This window comes from Amblyomma americanum, chromosome 1 (assembly GCF_052857255.1).
Source record: "Amblyomma americanum isolate KBUSLIRL-KWMA chromosome 1, ASM5285725v1, whole genome shotgun sequence".
Taxonomy (NCBI): domain Eukaryota; kingdom Metazoa; phylum Arthropoda; class Arachnida; order Ixodida; family Ixodidae; genus Amblyomma; species Amblyomma americanum.
This window is the reverse complement of record NC_135497.1, coordinates 380,506,899-380,520,400: the sequence shown is the minus strand read 5'-3', so window position 1 is coordinate 380,520,400 and position 13,502 is coordinate 380,506,899.

The window sequence follows — 13,502 nt, the reverse complement described above, 5'->3', positions numbered from 1 at the left end:
GATGGAATTGAGGTTTTCTGGGGCACATGAACAAATGAGGAGCATTTATGTTAAATGAGCCAAATCTACTATGAGAGAAATCGAGAAAAAACTGCAGCCTTTTTACCGGCAGCACCACATTGGGAGCTGCTACGTGAAATACTTTGAAATGCTAGTTACATCGATCGTTTCATTGTGATAGTTTTGCAAAGGAAAGGTCTATGGGCGAGTTTCAAATGCAGTTAAACATTCATGTTCGGCATCTGGATTAGGCTTATTTCGGAAAATAAACTCATCAAATATGACATCACGATTGCGGGTGCTTTGTTTCAGATTATGCAAGCAAGATTGCAAAGAGGCCCGAATTTCGCCGAAAGCCCCCTTCAAGCCCAAGGCTCAAGCTGACACGCACGGTTTTTTTTTGATGAAGCTAGGCCTGACCAGTGTTTCAGGGACGTACCTGACGTGTCGAGAACTACAGAGCCGGTAGGGGCAACCGAAGTGGGAAGGTCAACGACGCAGACCATGTGCTCTCGAATTTGCCCTATTTGAAAGTGGCTGTCTCTTTGCACGCAGTGTCTCGGAGCGCATCTAAGACCGTAGGTCGCATCTCGTCGAGAGCCCTATGAACGCTGAGCCTTCTTTCAGCAGGTGGGAGCCACTACAGACCGCCTCCTCTGGCACCCGTGGAGCTCGCCCAGCTCTCCGTGTCCTCTGAACCCTGTATATAAAGGGCGCGTGTAACAAGTGCAGAAAAACTTTAAACTTTATGCCCCCAGTGGCAGGCACAGAGGTAGGCAAATTTGTTATCCTTATTCAAGATTTGTGCCTGACACTGAAAATAAACGTGGAAAAAGAATGCCTATATAACAATTGGCCGGCACGAACGTAGTGCAAATTTAAGAACTGTGTATCAGGTAGCACAAATTCGGTGCTTTTGAGATGAAATAACTTTCAGATGCCGGGTTGATTATGAGTCAAGAAACAATAGGCCCTACAGAAATGCAACGCCCTGGAATAGGATACATTTCAGCACACGTGACGTCACGTATTATCCGCAGATGCTCTCAGGTGTTGTAGTCGATATAACAGTGCGTTCCTTTCTCCGAAGTGCGCTTACCTCGTGAATGCGGTATTATTTTCACGCCTTCATGATTATGTTACACTTTCGAATTACTTCATCACAATTACAAATTCTATTCAAAACCTAAATTTTAAATTAAAAAGTTCTGTATCAAGAGGTGAAATTTTGCGAGGCCGTTGCTGCGGGACTATCTCTTTCTGCGAAAACGATTTTTGCCCATCGTTTCGAAGAGCGTGAAATCACAAATGATCGTGGCACGATGTTTTAATTTGCACATCCAGGCATTAGTCTCACAATGGTCGCGGGCCCTTGCGCTGAAATTCCCGCAGCTGCAGTTACTTTCGGTCTTTGCAGGCGGCCAAAATTTTCTGCCATTCGCGCATCTGCCCGCCACTGTAAAGCACGGACGTCACCGCTAATAAGGCGCGGTAGCCGATATTCTGTAGTATGTACGAATATCAGTGCACTAGTAATCAGTGCAGAAAACAAGCCAATGGTTAACAAGGACCGCTTAGGTGTTGTCATTTTACTCGAATTTGCCCGCTCTTAAAAGGCCGCCAAGAAAAAAAAAACAATTTTTAAAGGCTTCATATCTGTGCTTTAGATATTGATGGAAAGATGATTAATTGGGCCCCGATAGCTGGACGCGATGAAAAGGTACGGATGCAGTTAAGGGTTATTCTTTGCATGTAGCTACGTGCGAGGAGTAAAAGGTGCAGGGCAGACCTTGCCCTGTGATGGCTGGTGCTGCCGCCGTTTGGGCTGATGCGACTGAAGTTGATCTTCCCGAGGAACCTCTCGAGATCAGTCGCTAATTTAGCGACCTCGTTCCACGGTGCGCTGTTTCCTCACAATCCGGTGGGCGACACAAGGTCATGCCACCTATATGGCCCACCTGCCACCTAAGGGGCCAATTCAGGTTTCTTGTCTGGGAATTTTTTCGTAGTTTTTTTTATTCAAGGGCAACGACGCGGATGCCGGCTTTTGTGCGGCAGGCGTCTCTGAACACTGTCTCTTTAAATAGTAAGTCGTGGGTTTGGATCACCTGCTTCGTGATGTCGCTGGTGCTGGGGTGAACATGGACACCGAGGCGAGGCGTGCGGGCGTGCATCCTAGCTCTCTGCAAGCAGCTGCAAGAACCCACGAGTTCCACCCTCTGGAGAGGGCCGATTCTGAACTCACTGGCCATTACGGAGCCGCATTGCCGCCCCACTAGGTGGTCGTCGTCGCTGACCTGTAGCATTGTCTTGACCTGCTGCTCCATCTCGCCTCAAGACAGCGCGTGGTCGGTTTCAGCATGAGACGCCGGGGTGAGGACGAAACTGGCATCGTGTCCGGAGCTCTCCTTTCGACCATACTCGACGCTCACGAGGGCTGTGGTGTGCGTCAGAGAGCGACTCAGCGACCGACTGTACGGCCTCCTTTTCTGTGGTGAGAATTCATGCATAAGAGCAACGGTAATTAAAAAGTAGAGCGCATTGTGGCAATTTGGAAGGACCCTTCAAGTGTCTACTCTCTGAAACGAAAACAGATTCCTCAACTCCTACTTCAAGAAAGCCGCAAGGAATATACTATTTACACATGCCGGCATACTTTCCTGTTAATGGTCCCGTCAAGGCGATACATTTGTACATCGGTGCCAGGAAATAATATGGTTGCCCATCATCGTACCAGCTCCCCTGCCGAAGGAGATAGTACAGCGCATACTCGTTGAACCCCACACCAAAAATAAGTGCCCAAATCTAAGCGCAATACCTGAAAAAGTAGCGTTAAGCGCCTTACCAGCAGGATGAACACTCTGATTTTAGTGCACAGTACACATTTGTCTCCTACCACAGCAAACAGTGCCGAATAGGTGTAACTAAGTCCACACTCAGACGAGTACGAGGAACACGGGAGACAAGGGAAATACAAGACAAGAAATACGACCACCACTGGACGCAGCACAAAATACCAAGATCCCGAGATGAATTAACAGTTAGCCCAGTACTTGATCTTTTTGCTTTGAATATGCATAATATGGATACTAGCCCCTACGCTGTCTCAAGAAAAGACACGCCGAACATCATCGAACCACTGGAAACAAAGGAAAGCCTAAGAGAACTGTTCGTATAGACAAAATGCATGGATCGAGTTGTCAGAACAGCGGGCTGATGCTGTGAGTTGCAGCTAGAATATCAAGAAGATCAGTGTTACGGAATGCGGATGGTCGCGGACTAGTGTTTTCGCGAGTCACTCTACAAAAAATATCGCGGAAAAGTACAGACTCGTCATTTACGAGTTTTCACTGTACGTCGACCGCGTCCATCTCTATGAGACACTGCGCTTCGGAGCTCCATCGTCGCGGCTCGTGCATCGCGTTTCCGGTGTGGAGTTGAACTCGACAGGACCGTGACTCAGAAGATTACATAGGCGTGTTTGGTGTGTTCGCTTGCCGTCCCAACCCTCGCTTGCACCCAGGGCACCACAGCTGGCGCTGTCACCACAGCCAGGCTGCAAATGTGCTTGCCTGCGGCGTCGGGACCTCGAGCGAGCATGTGGCATTATGGTAAAGTTTCGCAACACATTCCCACACACCTTCAAGCCCACTTGGGAGGCATCTTAGGAAGCAGCGATCGAGCTGTGAGAAAAAAAATTCTGATAATTTGTTCGTGGCGTCCAGACGTTTATATGGCGCTTACTAAACATGGACACAAGCCAAGTAACACACACCTCCATTTTTCAAATACAAAAGGAGCTAGAGAGATTAGAAATAACCTGTGGTAGAAGGCTCATGACCATGTTCCTAAATCCGTGCGGCTTCTGACCCTTCCTCTTAACAGAAAAGGTATGCTATCCTGGTGGTATAGAAAAGGCGTCGCGATGCTCAGCACGATGTCGCGAAATTTAGTTCTATTCCTGTCGGCCGCAGTCGGGTGCAGGTGAATGGGAAAGCCATCCGCTCACTCTGTGATGCTTCCGCGCTTCAATAACCCCCGCAAGATCGCAATTAATAAGCCCCTCTACTAGGATCTTCCACATGGACCACGTGCTGCTTCAAGACGTTGAAACCCTTCATATCAGCACGACTTATGTTTGTTTTTGTTCAAATCCATAGCGCCCTCTGGGCAGCAGCGTTATTTCGCAGCCGCCAATGCACGAAACCCCAACAACAGCGTGATCTTACGGGCTGATAGTGCACTATGGGCGCAGAGGTAATGCCAAATTTTTGGCTGTAATGTACAGCTTAAAATAGTGAGCGTGACGCTAAACAATGAAAAGAACCGGAACATTTGCAGACCACATCTCCAGACATTTTTTTACATATTTTGGCTGTAATGTAAACTTTACAATATTGATGGTGGCGCCCACCAATTAAGAGGACAGGAGTATTGGCAAGCCACAACTCCAGAATTTTTTAAAAGTACTCTTGAAGCTTATATTAGAAGCATCGGATGGTAGCTGCAGGAGGTATAGGCTGATATCTCGTAAGTTGACGCACGGAACAATTTTTGATGCACTGATGTACGGGGTACGGGTTACTGCACACCGTGTTGCATCTGATCTACATGGTGTTCTTTCTTCCCAAATGACTTATTCAGCGCCTTTAAGCCTCTTTTGAGGACTCTTTGGTAACGACGTCTGGTACCAGCTTTTGATTTGCTTTAGGGCACCGAACGAAACTATAGAAGAATAAAAGGAAAACTCGAGGCGTTCCGTTGTTTTAAACGATAAGCCTTTAGACTAACATGTCATGCGCAGAAAAGATAAATGGTCTCCTGTTGGTGTAATCGGTTTGAAAAACATGGTAAGCGAAATGTTGCAGGCAGCGGTTGAGCTATTTGGTGATGAGGTTTCCTGCATAAAATGGCTGTGGCTTGCGTGAAACTGGTCCAATTTGAATTCAGTGGGTGAGTCTTTGTACTGCGGTGTTAGTCACCTGGCTGCTGGCGATGGTGATGTAATTATTCGTGCCTGATCACAGGCTCATTGCCGATGCTCTTGAACGGGTCTGCTGTCATCGTGTCCTACTGGCGCATTTTGCGGACGTGGAGTTCACCACCGCGAAGGAAATGGCTGCCGAAGCTGACGACAGACTGAAGACATTTGAAGACATGCACTCGTTCATGGGACTGTCCGGCGTCGTAAGAGGCAGGGACATGTGCTATCACAGAGAGCCTTGGTGCACGATCTGTACCACCTGAACGTGTATTGCTGGAACCCTCAAGAGATAGCTGACGCTCGACGACCGGAAGCAGTGTACCACGGAGCTTACAGTCGAGTTCACGTTGTAAGAATAACATACTGTGTGGTCGAATGCAATCCGCGATGCGTGCTATCGTGTTTTGCATCGTATGGCATTTTGTACAGCTGGAGTATCAAGAAAACAAAAATAGAAGGCTGCCTGGTCATTGTTCTTTGGCTTAATAAACATCACAGGGAGCCCTTCTTGGAGTCTGAATAACTTATTAAGCACCGTTCGCAGCGCAGTGCTTATTTGTTCACTCTAAACCTTGTTTGAGAATGTGCATTACTGTGCCCGCTCCACAGCGGTTGATGTCATGATGTCCTTTGATAAATCTCTCGTTCACTAATCGTAGTCAGCCGCCGCAGTGGCTCAGTGGTTATGGCGCTCGGCTGCTCACCCGAAAGACGCGGGTTCGATCCAGGTTGCGGCGGTCGTATTTTGATGGAGGCGAAATTCTAGAGGCCCGTGTTCTGTGCGATGTCAGTGCACGGTAAAGAACCCCTGGTGGTCGAAACTTCCGGAGTCCTTCACTACGGCGTTCCTCATAGCCGGAATTGCTTTGGGACGTTAGACCCCCATAGACCATAAGCCACTAATTGCAGTCGTGTAAATGTATAAACAAATTCGTTTCCTGCGTAGTTATCTTTTTCAAAACATGAGAATGGAATTCATCTTAGGCACAGAGAAGATTGGGCTTAAGAGCAGAAATTGTTTTGCTTCCCGAGCCGACTGAACTGAGTCTATTGGGTAGCAACAAGCAGAGACAAGCATATCAGGGCTACTTCCGGGCATTCCCATACAATGTGCCTCGTTCTCGACCCCAAGACTGATATGGCCCATTCCCGCAATTGGGCATTGGTCATGAAATGTGTGGTGGCCAACTCATGGTCGCAAAGAGGGACTGGAATAAAGGCAGCAAAATTAAATTTTTATGCGCGAATCGACTGACTGAGAAGTTTTTGAAAAACGAATATGGTTGAATGAGGCCGCCGATCTTCGAAAAAAAATGGACTCAGGAGGTTTGAAATTAGTAAGAGACAACAACTTACATTTTGAGAAAACAGGACATTGCCAGCACAGAAGCTGCCATCATATCTAAAATAAAGGACGAAATTGGCGAGAAGGAACAGGTGGGTCTAAGCATGAAAATGCGCTATTTGTGGCCTGCGGTGCTCACGCGCAGAATCCAGATAGGCTTCTTAGAGAGGAAAAACCTCCACAGGGCGGCAGAGCGTGTTCCACAGATCCGGCTTCAGTACAAAACAGCCATTGCAGGAGGTCTGTCAGAACAAAAATTTTGGAGGTGAAGACTGTACTAAAGAATGAAAACCGAAAGCCCGGTCAATGATGCTTAAAGAAGAGCTATAAAAGCCTCAGGAAGCTTAAGTATCTGTTACCAGAATACTATTGACCAGCTTGTTCCCCTTATTTCAAGTCGTGGCTTTTGTATTGTCACGTGTATTTGCAATGCATGTTTCATGGTCTGCAGGTCTGCTATAAAAGCTTACGCTGTAAAAGGAATCATCATATACGCGGCCTGTGTCCTCTCAAGTGATATGACCGGGACTGGCGGAAACATGAACGTCTGGCTTATATAGGATTCGCGCGGACGCGCTAGAGGAACCACATTCCTTGATGGTATTTGTAAGCTTTAAAACGGCCGTTTTCAATGCAAGGTCACAGGCTTTGCTCTAATCTCAGCCATATTAAAGTTAGCGTTTTGCCTCATGGTGTAGGCGATCGCGCAGTATTCCTGTTTCGCTTGTAACGCCACCTCCACATTGCTAGCACTGACAATCGCATGCGGCAGCAATATATACTGAAAAGAGTTCATAACTGTCGAACGGGTAGAAACCCCTTGAAACGTAGACATGAAGACGTGCCAGCCTCGCCGAATCCCCGGCCTCTGCAAAGCTATGGCGACGGTCTTTGTCGCTCAAGACCCATCCACACGAACTCGAAATCGCGGACTCCAGATGCGTCGACGGTGTGCCATGTGACCTGACGTAATTGGCTCCGTCTCGTCCGCGAACGCCGCAGGTTTCGCACAACAAAAACAGGCGCACGGCGTTTCCATCTGTTTCCATCGAATAGGATTGTTTTTCATTCTGCTTTAGAAATTTTTTAATATTTGCATGTCTTTTCTTTTTATAAATTGCGCAGTACGCATAAGAGGGAATATGCGGGTGGTTAATGCCAGAGGTTATGGTTGAAGTGATTTCAATGTAAAGCTGGAGGAAATTGGCGCATTTGAGCGAGTGTTAAATAAAAGAGAAAAACTAACTGAAATAGTAAACTTGACATAATTAATAGGGAAACAATTAAAAAACAAATAAAAGCTCGACACTATTCTAAAATTTTTTTAGTACATTTAACAACGGAATATGCCAGTTGCAGTAACGAGGTTGTGTTGTTTGGGCACCATCATCGTCCTTCGCTTCTAGCGCGAAAACGACTATGGCCTTTAAAGAAAAAGACGATAAAAAACAGGAAGGAGTATTTTGCATCACCATCATCAGCCTGAGGGCATCATAATAATCATCATCAAGCTAGTATGTGAGTCACGTGAGCACACGGCCAATCCTATACGTGTCCGTGACAGCCACGGCTTCCGCCCCAGACTTTCTGCATTCTTTCGAACATGCGCTTCTCATCCACAGGTCTGAAGCAGAAGTGTGGTGACACATCACTGTGTATCTACACAGTCTTTACCAGAGCAGGGCAAGCCCGGCCCACTGCGCGGAAGTGATCAGCTCGGCCACGAGACCTCCTGGTCGCCATGCGGCTCTCGCCCAGCCGCCGCACCATGATGTCCACTGCGCTCCCTTCACGGTACGCGGTTGGCGACTGGACGCTGCTCAGGCTGCTCTGCTGGCTTCTTGACGCACACCCAGCGGCCGCGGTGCGTGCACTGATGGACGAGAGCAACGTCCTGGCGAGCCACCGCCTGATGCCCTGCGAGTATGAGACAACTTGCCCCTGCGAAGAGGTGCGTGTCAGGGACGGGAATTGTGAAACATTTATCGCTTTTTGATTCTTAGTGGCCCCAGGATATATATATATATATATATATATATATATATATATATATATATATATATATATATATATATATATATATATATATATATATATATATATATATATATATATATATATATATGTGTGTGTGTGTGTGTGTGTGTGTGTGTGTGTGTGTGTGTGTGTGTGTGTGTGTGTGTGTGTGTGTGTGTGTGTGTGTGTGTGTGTGTGTGTGTGTGTGTGCTTGCAGCCAAATGCAGCGGACGTGGTTACCACAAATTGATTAGCCGGCGCGTTCAAATTTATGAATAGTTGTGCGAAGGTGCCGTTTTATTTTGTTTGCATGATTCTGACGTCTTCTCACGTAAGCAAGCCTATATTTGCTTGCACAGGCCGTCTTGCATTTAAAATATTGACAAAGGAAACTTACGGTTTTGGATTATCTCATTTTTGAAACCTATGTTAACCGGACTAGATCATCACATGGAAACAAGACATTTGCGTGACAACAACCCACATCGAACAAAAAAATAAATAAATACAGGTGGAATCTTAACGAGACAACGAGACAGCTGGCTCAGCTAGGTTCATGGAATCGGTTCCCCGGAAAATATTGTAAACTGCGATGCAAGTCCATAAAAAATGTTCAAGAAAACGTTTTTCCTTCTTTTTTCTTTCCCGTTATTGGGTTATTATCGCAATGTTGGAAGAAATGAAACTAATGGCGGCATATAAAAAAAAATTGGCGAATAAAGCTTTTCAGTAGCGTTACCCACAAAATACATTTCCAACATAGTACACGATAAACGCAGGCCTTTAAAATGTCCAGAACCTTAAGCTTTTCAGTTGAGGTTGTAACAACTACACTAAGATTGCATTCATAGATTCACGTATCTTGCGGCCGAAAGACGGCGACATACGAGGGAACGTAAGGTACATATACGGCAAGCATACCGTTCCTTTTTTAATGGCCTTGTTCCTTTGACGCGAAGTACGTACATCATTTCTCAAAAATATGCACCCACGATGTTTCTCTCTGGCTACAGTGTGACTCGCTTGCCAACGTGAGCGTTCTAGAGCTCTATGAAAGTATATCCTGCAATTTCCTGAACTCTCCTCCAATACCCTCTGATGCTTATCACCTCTTATGGTTCTACAGTACCACCACTACGTGACTCAGACGCAAAACTTTAGGGTTGTCTATTCTGATAGCGGCTGCAGGTTCGAGAGTAAACTCATGCCAAATCAATAGCTCGACAAAATTTGGCTACACCGTGCAAAACACAAGGCTTTCGAAAAACATGGAGGCAAAGCAACCTTCCCTGTGGACTAAATAGCAAAAATGCTAAATTTTGTCGAGCCACAGCGACAAGGGTAATCAGCTTTTCAAATTTCTAAAACCGGATATGGCTATTACTAACGACCGGCTACAAATTGTTACTTGGAACTAGACACCCAAGCCTAGTAGTTAAGTTATATATAAAGAAGTAATTAACCAGTCACTGCTAAAGACAATTCACTGGTTTTCTCGTGCCCGCCAACACTCGTAATTAAATGCCGAAAAGCCATATTTTTACTTAGAAAACTATATTTGAGAATTACATAAAATCTTTCCTCAAACATCCTGTAAAAAACGGAGGCGTTCCAATGTGCACTAAAGCGCCGATTCTTTTTGGCAGGAGGAGATAAGGCTTTGAGAGCTGTGGTGATATCGTGGTATTGAGCATGTATTCTGTCTTTTATTACAAGTCATAACCTCGACGGGCACCTTAATGTGCACTATGGAGATCAGCTGCACAAATTTTATACATGTCAAAAGGACTTACTAAAAGCGATTGTTTATCATCGTTTTCACGGGCGACAAGCAAGATAAGCTGGATCTAGTGCACCTGGTGGTATGCAGCCTTAGGACGTGCGTGAAAACATGCTGACACCCCCACACATATTAAATTTATTAGTCACGTTTGTCATCACTTCGCGCACTTTTGCGTGCGCTCCCAGACACCCTTAGAGCCTGTTGGGGCAGCGGTCTCGGTCACAAAGGAGATGCCCTCGACTCACCGCGGCAAACTCAGCCGGAGACCAGCTGTCAAGTGATAAGAGGGTTGGTTGGTCGTTTGGTGCCCAGCTTTCGCCGGTCGCAAGCCAGAGAATGGGTCGGAGCCAAAGGTTCACAAAACAAAACAGTTTATACAGCTAAGAGACGATGCAGAAATTTGACAATCAATCGTACGAGCACATACAAAGTGATTTTCAAATACGATGCAACTCGTGCATAAGTAACAATGGAGAGAGGTTACAATTTATCAAAATACCTGCACCTAAAGTGCACTAACACAGGGAAGGCAAATAAACAAAACACAATTTGTTCACCGGGCCCTGCGACAGTCCGACGACCTGAGGAGCTCGACGGGGCCGTCACGCAGGTTGGCGCACGTTGCCTCGCTGGCCCGGTCTGGGCGGGTGGTGTTCTCCCAGAAGTCGAACGGGCGCGCTTCTCGGAAGCTTAAACGGCGGCTCGGGCTAACAGAGAGCGTCACTCTGTTGTTGCAAGGAAGAAAGAAAAGGAAAGTTCACAGGCCTGCCCACTGGCTCAAGCCAAGCCACAATCGCTACCACGTGCTGATAGTAGGAGAGTTCAAAGATGGGATAGTAAGACAGGATAGAAAACACGCGTGGTATAAAGACCTTCAGATGTTCTTTTCTTCACAGTGCTGTGGTTTTCGAAACGCACACCGCAGTCATATTTGTGCAATGATTTTATTCTGGCAGGCATAGAGTTAAACCTTGTGACTGAACTGCATGTGTAAAAAAGAAAACAGTATTCCATCAGGTGCCTAGCCCATTAAGCATACACATTTTTTTGCCTTGTCTTTACGAAGCCAAATTTTACTTTCAATAAGGGCAAGGAACCCTTTTTTCTTTGAACCAAATGTATAACTCAACCTCCAATCCGGTGTTGGTGTTTGCCTAGAAAGTGTGCAACCTTCTTCGGGACTCATGTGGTGTGGAATTTCAGAACACCCACTTCCTCAGCTGCGTGGAGGCCTTCGAAACTGAGGGTTACAATTATGAGTCGGTGTGGACGTCGTCGTACGCTGTGACTAAAAGAAGCCTGAAGTGCGCTGCATCCCAAATATAGAGTTTCAGGTGATTCTGAGCCGCGCTGTGCAGACTTGAGCGTCTCACAGAGAGAAGCGAAGAAAGATTCTCTCGCCTAAGCTGCTGTCTTCTTCGCGCGAAAGTTTAACGCAGATTTAGCAGCCCGTTTACTTTATACTACGTTTTAAAGAAGCACTTTTCTGATGCTGTGAGAGTATGCTTTGCATGTGCCAGTGCCGGACCAAGGAAAACTCTTTCCCAACAGCTGCACCAGTAGCGCATTTTTCATCTTCGGCAGAATGACGGAAGCAGACGACGCGAGACACGACGCGAAAAGTGCTCCCCATCCTGCGGGGAGCGAGAGATGACACTGTCGGTACAGCTGTTGCGGAAACTCTATTTTGCATTACTGAGGAGGAAATAAAGAGGTCTGTGGTGATAATGTGATCTAGGCTGTCATGGGACCGAATTAATTGGAGGCACGAGATAGAGGCCTTCGTTTTGCAGTGGAAGGAGTTAGGCTGATGTTTATCAAAGCTGCAAATAATGCGGACTTACGATTTATTTATCACACTCAGTCTAGTCAAAAACATTTTCTACTCTAATACCGAATCGGACTGCTAAACGCCACCTATGTGCGAAATTTCTCCGGAAACAAGCCAGCAGCTTACCCGAGAGGAGGATTTTTCGACTCTCGTATGAGCGACGCAACTGTCAGTATATATGTGAAGCAGAGATTAGGCTCTTTCGAGTTTCTGCAATGAGATTATTAGTTTGTGCTGTAAACTCATTTATGTACCAACTGGCTTGGCTAATTTGCATAATGCATGCACTCTGGATTGTTTATTTTTGGAAGTTTTCATGAGTTGCTTCCATGTGAAATGCTCGAGGACGTCACTTAACCGAGTGCTTGTTTCTCGTTGCCAGCTATACAAACCTGACGCCATGGCCAGCTTGCGCCGTGAGAGAACCATCCTGGTCACAATCTTCTTAACATTCTCCCTTCCTTCCTCATTTTCGTAGTACTCTCCGCAGCGACCACAGGAAAACCACCGAGGCGCCACGCCCGCGAGTTGCAGTGGTGGTCAGCCGTCCAGCGCGGAGAGCTCGCGTGTCCCGTCGCCGGTGGCCACCTGCGCCGCTTTCTTGTCGGCTCGGTGTCCAGCAACCCGAATCGCTTGACGGGCATCAATATCGGCGGCGGCGATGGTGGCGGCGGCGATGGTGCCGGCGGCTACGGTGCCGGCGATGGTGGCGGCGGCGACGGTGCCCGAGATGGTGGCGGCGGCGATAGTTCCGGCGCCGGCCCGGTTCCATCCGATCTAGATCTTCCGTACAATTACGAGGAGGAGCTGTTCTGCCGACGACTGCACATGGAGCAACGCCAAATAAAGAGGTACCGCCGAGACCTGGCCAGACTTCGTATCCAGCAGGTGCTCTTCGAGGCCAAGTACATGGAACTCGATGCCGCATTTCGCGGTCAAGGGGGTAAGTGAAATCACGGCAGGGATTTCAAGCCGCTGAAAAATTTCACCCGGTGGATTAAAGATCGCCACTGACGCCATTCTGCCACCTGTCACGCGTGGAAGTTGACCCTGAAGCGAAGCAGCAGAGAAACTTTTTTTTTCATGTCTCTTCTTTTTTGTTTTAATATCCCTTGCACACTTTCCGCTTTTCGTACTGCAACTCTCCTGTTTCGGATGTGTTGTTTTTGCAAGTCTTTGTCTCGGTTCCCTGCCACTCTGGCAGAACAAAGCTTGAAGGAGCGCTCTGTTTTATTTGTTGTGTCTTTCCAGCCTTGCCCAAAATACGATAAAACATATTCCCGTTCTGTCGCGACGATAGATTTTTCTGTGCATTCCAAAGTCTCCTGTTGTTACGAAAGACATGCCCTGTCACTAAGGCAAGTGGCTGCGCAATACTACAGCAAGGTTTCTTGTTACTAGGCCACTGTCCGAAATCATTTTGTGATGAGGCTTTCTGTCCAGAAGAATTCGATTGGTAGAAGTACTAGTTTCGAATATTGTTAGCGCACCGCGGTGACGTTGTTCACGGTAGTCGTGGACACAGAAGAAAAAATAATAGAAA